The sequence below is a fragment of the Melanaphis sacchari genome, unplaced genomic scaffold (genome assembly GCF_002803265.2).
Source record: "Melanaphis sacchari strain LSU unplaced genomic scaffold, SCAv2.0 Contig0_pilon_pilon, whole genome shotgun sequence".
NCBI lineage: Eukaryota > Metazoa > Arthropoda > Insecta > Hemiptera > Aphididae > Melanaphis > Melanaphis sacchari.
Genome location: NW_020270366.1, coordinates 24,505,665 through 24,517,326, shown reverse-complemented (window position 1 = coordinate 24,517,326; position 11,662 = coordinate 24,505,665). Strand labels below are relative to the sequence as shown.

Genomic DNA, 11,662 nt, shown 5'->3' with positions numbered 1-11,662 from the left:
AAATTAATATATTTCATACATACAGTCTTCGTATAAAAAAGTATTTTCAGTATTTTAATATTCATACATAACAACCACAATTAATTAGTTAATATATTTATTTTTTTTTAGTATTATGTAAAACTATTTAAATATATATATATATTATAACAAATATGTATATTTAATTATACAAAACTAGGAATTAAAAAAAAATCAATATTTTAAATTCACCTGATATATAATTTAGAATAGTTCAATTATTTTTGTTGATTTAATACAATGTTAAATATAACTTGTAAATTAAATTGATAACACAAATATTATGTTATATTATGTTAATCATTTTTATGTAACCTATCAGTATGTATTTGTCAAATAAAAACTTGTTGATATTTCTTTGTATCACATACAACTTTCTAATTTTTAATTTAATCATTTTTTTTGTTTTAACATTTTATGATTAATTTTATTTGTAATTAATATTTTCTTCCCTTTATTTATTTAGACTTAAATATTGGGTATTTACACACATAAATAATGCAATGATTTATTTATTTATATTAAATTATAAATGTCATGTGACTTGTGTACAATAAGTACATTTTTAGTAGCTTGTTAATCATAACATTAAACTGAGACTAGTCTAATATTTTCTTTACCCACTCAGCCAAAATCTATTAAAAATATTTTAAACATAAAAATACAATTTTTTTAAAACATAGCCTTCCTTAAATGTTAAAGGATAGGATTTCCTTTACATAGTTTATTCTTACTGAAGATATGTGGTATCACTGGTATTACTCTTAAACTTTTGTACGTACTAGCAGTATTCAAAATTCATCTAAGTTATTAAAATATATTTAATCAATTCAGAAGCTACCATTTTAAAATTTAATACATGTAAAAAGTGTTAAATATATGAGATATTGTCATATTAACAATTTTTACTTACTATTTATTTGATATTATTTGACTATTATATAATATAACAAATGATAAAAATTAGGGTAATGAATAACACGCAAACATTTTCAAAATATCACTTGATTTTTGTTTTTATCAATATAATTTTATTAATTCTAATAACATTCAACGATAATAACACATTAATTTTTTTCTATTTTTCATCAGTTCTATGAAAATAATGTATACAAAACATTTTGTTTATAAAAAGCTGTTTTTTTAAAAAATAATCACAATAAAAATTTAATAATTAATTATTAATTGTAATCCAATATCATAATTTAAAAATATTTCAAAATGCACACATACACACATACATATTTATAACCTTAAATATTTAATAGCAATAACAGTTCCAGATTTTTTTTTTATCATCATACATTTTAAAAATAACTAAACGATTAAGCTTTTTGCTTGTGAGCAGAATTAACACATAATCATTCCACTTTTATTATTTCTATTTAATTAAAACCTGTGCTTAGTAATAATAGTCTTATAATGATTGCCTAAAAGTTGTGTAGTTATATAGTATAATGTAAGTATAGAAAGATGAGCCTCAAAATAACACACTGTAAGATATCATTAAAATGTATTTTCAATTATTATTTTTAAGTGCTAAAATCTATTATTAAAAACAGCAACGCAATATTTTATAATAATACATGACTACTCAAAATATTTTGATTATATATACTTACAAAATAATAAATATTGTATATACCTACTATTTAATAATTAACTAAAAAAAATAATTTTAAGTGAAATATTATTGTTATTATTTTAATGCATTCTATAATAATTGATTATTTTAGTGCATTTTATAACAGATATAATAATTTGTAAATACTATACAAGACATTCCATTTCAATTATATAACATATCGACAATTCAAACATCTAAGAAACTTAACAAAGTGATTGATTGATAAGACTAATTGAATGTATTTGATTTAACTAGTAATCACACAAGCTAAAATAACAGCTTATCAAAAAGTTGTTTATTAATTTAAACAACAATATTTAAGTGACACCAGTAAACTTTGTTTTGTATATAATAGTATAACAAAAAACCTTAAAATATGGTTCATAAACGCTCAGCTCTATTATTTTAAAATCTTTTAGCTATTTAAATTTAAGTTTAATAACATAGTTTGTAAAAACATATTAAATGTTAAATTTAAAAACAAAATATTACTGCCAACAACTTGTACGTATAGAATATCCATTTGCTGCGATTGTCTTGTACTTAATTGATCACATTTTTATGCATAATATCAATAAAAATAAGAAAAGGTAAATATCTATTTTTATTCTTTAAGTATTTTGATTTTATGTGCACTGTGCACAATATTATACCACTATTTTACAATTATTGTTATTTTTACTCAATAAGTTTTAATATCAAAGTGCTTACTATAGTTAAATCACTATCAGTAAATCTCATAAGTAATTTCTTGACATTAGTTTCAAAAATTATGATAGCCAGGCATTTAGTAGTATAATAAATATAATCAATTGCAGATTTTTGATTTGAGAATATCCTTCATTTCCTTAATTTTGTACGAGTTCAATAATTATTTGGAACATAATTTGTTCTGAATTTCAGAAATATGAAAATAAAAACCATTGACTAAATCAAAATATAAAAAGTTTGTTATCATAAAAAAAAGTGTATTTTTGATTGGACATATAATTAAATTACACCAGCATAATAAATAAATACATTTTTTTTTTATTTTAACCCTTTACTATTTACAAGTTATATTACTGCTCTTTTCTCGTAAATTACAATATTTTAGTATTATTACGAGTTGTGTAATATTATGTATTATGTGTTCATTATTATTTAATAGTGAAATAGCGTTATTAACTGGTGTTTAATATTACTAAAGTAACTATATATTTATATATAGTACAATTTAACTTAAGTAACTGTTAAATTACTTAAGAGTTAAGATAGGTAACACTATTCTCACGCTAATGAAAACAATGAATAAAAATGTACATGCATTTAGTAAAATTATATTCATATTATTATAAAACATTAAACATCAAATCAATGCAATGTACAAAAGTGTAATTTATAAGACTCTGGAAATAATAATAATAAAAACCAAATTTAGGGTTATTTTTGTAAAAAATATACAAGATAATATGAAATATTTTTTACATAATTTAAAAAAACAAATAACAATCGAATATTATGTTTATTTTGTATTTATATGTTTGCCGTCAAAGTATAATGGATTTTTCTCCATTATTAATTACTATACATTTCAAAATGAAATTGTTATCTAATGTATTAAAAAAAAAAAAAACATGAAAAAATAAAATAAATTATTTTGAAACATTATGATAATTAAACTTTAGAGGACACTGAATACATCTTTTTCTATTAGTTATAGTCAAAGAAAAATTAGTTAGTTATTTTTATATCTACTGTAAAAATCAAAATGTTCCATAACATTTATGACTGCCAGTGCTGATTGAAATACTAGATAATAATTAACTATTGATCTAAAAATTTTTATAGTTCATAATATTTTGTGGAAATAGTTATTAATATTTCTAATATCAAATTTGTTGTGATAAATACGATGATGGTAAGTTTAATAATTACTTTGTCTTAGTAGATCCACTGTGGTGGCTATAAATTATAAAATACTGTCAAATTTATTGCTACTGCAGTTAATTCAATTAAATTAATCAATATTGCTGCTAATTATTTTCGTTATATTATGATAATTAATTAAATTTAATAAATAGCCAAGTAGATTATACTTCGTGGCTACTCATTTAAACGGATGGGTTTTTTAAATTAATACCTATTTTGAATTTAAAAAACACGTAACTATTAACTAAGATAGACATTTGGGAAATTCCAGAAAATATAGTATATTTTAACTTCATAAGTTTTATACACTTATATAAAACTATAAAATTATATATTGAAAAAAATTATTAACTTACCAGCTTTGATTATTGTAGTTATTTTCTCCTAATTCTAAAAAAAATAAAGCCCTTCTCAGAAGATAGGTAAAGACACATTTTTAAATATAAGTAAATAAATTCATAAATTATGAAAATCTTGTATAATATCACTAATCATAATATTATTAGATTGAGATTTACCCACTGTGTTTTTAAATTTTATTTTTTTATCACAATTCATAAATATAAGTCTTAAACATGTGTGATAAGTTGTAATGTTGAGGTATAACATAATAATGAATCCCACCTAAGCCATTTTTTTTTTTATACGTGGGTGGGCAGTTTGTACATAAAAAAGTAATAAGGCGTTATTACCGTAGAAAATTAATAATAAAATAAATCAAAATCATAGATATTTACACGATTAAAGATATACTAGTTGCTCATAAGCATAATTTTTTTCTTGTGTGACCGTGACAATGATGGGAGGATGGGTGGTCAGATTGAATTTAGCCATATCTGACACTCAGCAGTCCGCGCACGCCTATGTCCCCAAAATCGCATAAATATTAAAAAACCATTAATTAATTCTTATTGCCGTAAAACAAATGTGTGACTGTTATTTAGCAATAAAATTAACAGACAAGGGAAAAAACGTGCGAATGCAATAATCCCCGAGTCCTAAAATGACAATTTGTGTACGCCGTTTAGAGTACCGTCTCGTCGAACATCACTTCCCTGTCGATCGTGTTGCTGTATTGCTGCCGCAAGGAGCCGGGCCGCCGTAATCGCTGCAATGTAGCGTCAGGGTTGAGCTCCAGGCCAACCGCCTCTGCGACAATCGTCGGTAACAACGCCAACGCGGCGGCCGACTGGTGCTGCTTCCCGTCCAACCGGTACAGCGGTATGTCCGACTGATGGTTGCTGGAGAGCATCGGTTCCTGTTCCTCGTCCGCTGAAGACGATTGCCCGTCCATACTGGCGTACGCTGTAGTGCTATCGGAAAGCTGCGTGGTCAACACCGGTATCCAACACCTTCGCGGACCGTGCACCGGGCCTACGAAAATTTATACCGTTTTTACTATGCCCATTTCAGTCGAACTTAAGTTCTAAAAATTCACGGTTCATTAAGTTTTAGTGTAACGGCGGTTTTCACGTCTTTAAAAACCTCTTATAATATTTCCATTAATGAACTAAAAATGTCTAAGTATGTTGAGTGTAACACCTGAACTGCGTACAGAAGATGAGGTGAATAAAAATATACCATTCCAAGGGGATAAAAATTTTTAGGAATGTCCTCACCTATCACCTCACACCCATACGCTGTATTTTCCAGACTTATCTTCGCATTAGACGGGATCCGTCGGCCGTCGCTCAAGTCAACAATAATTCGGATTTTTAGGACATTGTATATTACTTTTTTCATTGACCTCAAGAAGTTTTTAGGTAAGAAACATTTTTGAGAAATGGCTGATGGAGGCAAAATGTTTTTTTTGGCACTTGTAATGAAAGTGCATGAATTTGAATAGTAATTTTGTAGACAAATATCTATGCACCTGTCTGCGATGTAAGCCCCGCGTAATCCAATCTCTACACTTAAATTTCATAAAAAATATATGCATTTTGACTTTTTCTAAATTTTATAACCATATTTTATAGATGACCATTATTTGAAATTGAAATATACAATGCAAATATAATGACTAATCGATTTTCAATTTCTTAATATTCTAGACATAGTTTTGATGTAAACACAAAGATAGATTCATCTAATTCTTAACATTCGACCTACATCCAATGCCATTAAGATTGGTATTCATCTTAATAAGTTTACATAAAAAATAAGCCCAGAATTATGAAAGTAAATCTTAAATTAATCATTGTAATTTAGTACTCATAAGTAGGTATTTAATTTTAAGATTTATTTTTGTTTAAATATATATTTTGTAAAACATTGTATATTCCATATTTCAAATAATAAAATTATCTAAATGATTTAATGTATAAAACGTATAGGAATCTCAAGGAATATATTGATATTAATATTATTGAAAATGGTTCATTAGTTTTTGAATATATAGAGGACAAACAAAGGAACATTAATTTTTATATAATTATTGGCTATAAATATAAGATATACGACGAGAATTTTTCTTTAATTTATAAATGTAAATTAATCAATGGCGCAACTAGCACAATATTCTAAGGAAGCTATATCCCTACCTTAATATTACACCAAAAGTAACCCATATAAAGCATTATTTATTTTGAGGGGCTAATCCTCGCAGCCCCCTAGTTTTGCTTATGCAGCTAATATCCATTATACGGTATATTATATTCTAAGTAATACTTAATTTGTTTAACAGGAAGTTTTGAATTTAAAAATTAATAACTAAATATGCAATATAATACACTCACTTTCTCCGGGATCCGCGAACAACGACGCCTTTCGGTCTCTATATCGTTTCCAAGTATTCGATCTGACCGTTCCTTTGGTTCCCGTATTGATGGCGTCGAAGCTAACGCTCCTGTAAATCGCTTGTCGCCAATGATCATTACGTGCAGCACGCGTCTGGTCATCAAAACTTTTTGCTTGACCAAGCTGCTCGTTTAGCGAGTACATTTTGTGCGTTATGTCTTTGCCTAAAATGACCAAAAATTCGTTGTTTATAACTTTATCAATCAAAAATCTACAAGTCAATTTTATAGTTTTTATCCTGAGCGTTTTAGGATCAAAATCTGATATACATAAAATGTTTATTTTTTATACACGTTTAAAAGGCTTTTGAAATACTTTTATAGTTGTATACCAAAAAACTAAAAATACATTAACACGTGGTAGAATTTAATATAAATATTAGGCAATTACCCATAATATTAATAGTATTAGTAATGACAACAATTAATATAAATAGATATTTAATTTTAAGTAGAAATAAATGATAGTCTAGACTTACCTATGATGTTAGTAAGTACAGCATGTAATTGCGTTCGGTGTTTAAATATTCGATTGAGCTTTGAAAGTTGCCAACACAAATAAACACAATCTTCAGCAGCCGTTATCGTTACCTAAAAGTTAACATAGATTCAAATAAATATTTACTAACAATATATATAAATACTTTATTATAATAAGCGTACTTGAAACATAGTTTCTCCGTGCATTAGAGCTGAAGCCATCCATTCAGGAGAATCGATGAATTGGTATGAATTGATATTGTGTAACTGTGTACCTTCGCAAGTAACACTACACCTAAACATATAAAACCAATTTCAATGCTATGTACCTACATATATAGAAAGGATAATGCCGTCGTAATAATAATTTATGTATGATTTGTTTTTATTTCTAGGTTATGTAATATATGTGTGTGTGTGTAGATAGTAAATATATAATCAATATAGTGAAATGTATATATATACTGACGAAACTTTTATTTTTTTATAATTTGTAATTAGTTCACATTTAATATAATTGATGATTAACAAATAATTCATTAAATAGCGTGTTTGAACTCTATTTCACTGAAAATAAATAAATGTTTAGGTAATTAATGCATATTATGTAAATTAAATATGTATATATATCTATGCATAAATTAAGTATTAATTGTAAGAAAAAAGACGTACATTAATTATTAAGTTATATTTAAATTATACAGTTTTTTTTAAAATTTAGAAACACTTTATATTTTGTTTTAAATAATTGAAAGCGTAATTGTATTTATTTCAGCAAACTTAACAAAGGATCTAAGTAGGATTTTCAAACGTTATAATAACGTTATATTCGACAAAAAACGATTGAAATTTGTAAACGTAATTATAACGAAAAACCATAAACATAAATAATTAAATAACGCAAGACATTATATATAGTATATCATTAAAAAAAAAAAAAAATTAATTTCAATTATTTAATTAATAAATTATAAAATATAATAAAAATTTTAATTCTGAATAACGTTTAAATTCCGAATAACGATAAACTCAAAATTTATAAAACATTTTAATTGTAAATAACGTACAATAAAATTTTTTTTCAAATGCAAGCCCTGAATTTAAGTCTATAAGATAACTATGGTTCCCGTTTCATCAGGATTATATTTATGTCACTCACCTGCCTCTGAGTAGAATAGATAGTCGCTGATCACAGGCTGTCACCGCCTCGACTGCGTAACACTCCCCGGACGACAATTCTTCAATGGCCGCCTCTCGCGTTAGCTCCCGGAAATGTTTCTGGCTGACTTTTAGCGGCTTGAACACCCGCAAATACAATTCCATAAGTTCGACCGATAGCGCAGGTGGCATGAACTTCTTACACAGTATAAGCGTGTGCACGCCGTTGATCAAAGCCAGTGATCCATACCAGAGTAAGGCATCTGCCGCGCACACGTCCGTGGACGCCCAAAGACCGGATATCAGAAACCCTAAGAACAGCAATGCCCTGCACGACACATTCACGGAATATAATATAATTTTTATTGTTTACCAATTTATTTTTATTTATTTGTTTCCTGTTTTATACGTATTATAAACCTTACGCAATTTAGTTAACACTACTTTTTTAACGACGACATTAATGAAATTAACAAAATATTAATATGCAATAAACCCTATATTGCACGAAAATGTTAATTAATATTTTATTGGATTTTAATTTTACACACAATAGTTAATCTTTGATTTTAGTTGACGATGTCATATAGGCAATTCAATATAATATTATATTATAATATCGTATATTATTGTATTTACTTAAACTGAGGTATAAGTATAAAATTATAATTACATGTTTAAAATTAACTAAGAGTTTAATAAATCGTTTTTTTTTTAGTTTTTTTAAATACTTCAAACAATTTAAATATATTTACAATGCGTCACCTATAAACATAAATGTAATAAATTTAAAGAGAAATAGATCTACTCTATCATTCCAATCAGTAGGTTTACAACATTATTTAATTAATTATTCTATTGGCGTAAAAACAAAAACAGTAACCATTAAAACTTTCATTTTAACAATGAAAGGAATGTTACATTAATTTATTAATTAGTGTAGAGTAAGAATTTAGCCTATAAATTAATCGCTCACAAAGTGGCAACTAAAACGTAAACTACTAACAAAATATGTCAACATGAATTATGAAAGCTACAATACATATTTGTATATAAATTATGAAACTTACAAGTTACAATAATAGATAAAATAGGTATAATAACTTTTAAAAACAGAAAATTCTCTAAATATATAAAAGACTTATTTATTAAACAACTATATTTTTGTCGATCGTTCAAAAATTGTATTATTCCAACTATTCTGGTAAAATACTTAGAGCTGTTTGATACAACTGCGGAAGTTCAAATACGCAACAGTTTTTCAGTTGAATAAACCTTTTAAAAATTCCTAGATTTAATTAATAATTACACATAATAAAAAATTATACGACGTATTTTAAAGTTTCATTTGAGAGTAATATATAATACTCGTTCAAATATCATGTATGAAAAGTGTGTGACGATATTCACCACATATAGGTACAAGCGTAATGTGTATGTTTTTAAGATTATTAAAATATATAGCTAATAACATCTGCCATGTCTAAGATAAATGTTTAACCAGAACTAAATATACAATGTAAAAGTTGGTTATCTGCAAACCGAAGACTAGAATATAACAAGTCGAATGTAAACTGCCTCTTTTAAGATCTGCAGTGTTCGTTGTGTTACTGTAATAGTGTATAGGAAGCCGGAAGGGTACTATATATTAGCGTATATTTATTGTTCATCAATAACTGTAGCTTTATTCTTAGTTATTTTAACAAAAGGAAAATATTGGGATGATGTTTCTTATAATATGAACAACTTACGTATTTGTGTCGTAAAAAATATCCAAGCATATTCTAACCTATAATCTGTATTGATAATTTTATTTTTGTATTATTAAAATAGTGTAGATACAACGATGATTAGATAATAATATACAGATGTCCCGAAAATTCACATATCACCCTTAATATCTCCATGAAAAATCAATATATTGAAACGCGGTTTATATTACAGTATTAAGTATGGAAATTTTGATTGAATAGCTTAAAATTCATTTTTTTTTTTAATTCGAAAATTGCCAAAAAAAAAATTATGCATTCAAGAAATTTAAATTTTTAAAATAGTCATTTTGTTGAACATACTTTTTAAAACAGTTCAAAATAAATAAATAAGTAAATAAAAATATTAAAATTGAATAAAAATTGACCAAGTTACTAATGTTACCTAGCAAAACACGAATTGTACGATTTAATCAATCTCAATATTGGAACGCTGATTTTTTATGGCAATCTATAAACATTTAATTATTAGTGGAGCTTTTAGAAAAGATTAAAACTAAAATTCAGATAATATTTTTAACCTCGATTGTTAATAAAAAAATACATTATTATATAAAAACAAAAATAATTCATTACATTTTTTTTTTTTTTATAAATGTTCGAAGTGATATCAAATATTTGCAACACTGAGTTGAAGTTTTTGGATCTAAGCATTTTTAACATTTTTTAATGTCTCAGGTAAGATATTCAAAGTGGGGCACTAGCCCCCCAGAAAACAATTTAGCCCTTTCGCCAGCCCCTTACTAAAAAATATGTACGACATAAAAAAGTCATAAAACATTAATTTTAAAAGAGCTACATCAGAGAATTTATGAATTACACTTTTTAAAAATTAGTAATATTATAGTAAAGATATGTGTTTAAAGATTTTGCTGTTATAAAAACCGATTTAATAATATTAATATTTTATACACAAAAATCGAAGAATATTATTAACTTAATTTAATGTTTGTTGTATAAAAGTAAAAATATTTTTAGTTTACTTATTATTTTTAATATGTTTAATTAATACACTAATATTGTGTAAGAAGTTACTTAATAATTAATAAAAAGAAAGGATTTCTTTAAGTATCTACGTTTTAATATATATCCATGAACTATTTTAACCTACAAAATTCAACAAAAAATACAAAGTAGATTCTTTAATACATAATATAGTATGCAAATACCAATTTAAAAATGTATTGAACTAAAAACTTGAAATTTTCTAGTTAAATATTAGGTAAGGTAATCACAAATTTTTATTTAAAAAAATATTATTCCAACTGGTATTGATGCAATTTTATACATTTTTGTTAACTATTTTAACGTTTTAAGATTTTCAATCATTTAGTGTTTCATGCATAAACAGATATTGTGTAAAATATCAATATTTAGTTTATTTAATATATTTGTCACTACTAAATAAATTGAATTTAGTATAGACTATAATAATTTAATTAATGAAGTTTGAACAAATAACATCTTTAGTCTTTTTACGGTGGATTAACCTACTATAGTATTATCTAATAAGGAAAAAATCTACTACAATTTTAATAAAATATGTTTTGAAATTTGTAAAATAAGAAAAAAAAATCTTTTATTTATTTATTATTACCTACCTTTATTAAGTACCAATCACTGGATGAAAATAAACAAACAAAAGTATCCTAAACCATTGCATTAAAAGTTGAGTAAAACAAATTCATCTGTTCATAACTAAACACAATTACTTTAATTTATATTTATAAATTGTAAGTAAAATAAACATAATTATTCATTCACAAAGGTATGTAATAAAGAAATTATCATTTTTGTACATCATTATTAATAATATAGTTGTTGAAGGTCTGTGATCTAACATTTTCATATATAAGGTACATAAAAAAAATTTATATTTTATTTAAATAACCTCAGTATTT

General features: G+C 25.1%; 1 pseudogene; it reads right to left on the bottom strand.

Moving 5' to 3' along the window:
• Nucleotides 1-3,920: 3,920 nt before the first annotated feature.
• Nucleotides 3,921-11,662, bottom strand: part of LOC112598358 — a 16,914-nt pseudogene continuing 9,172 nt past the window's right edge.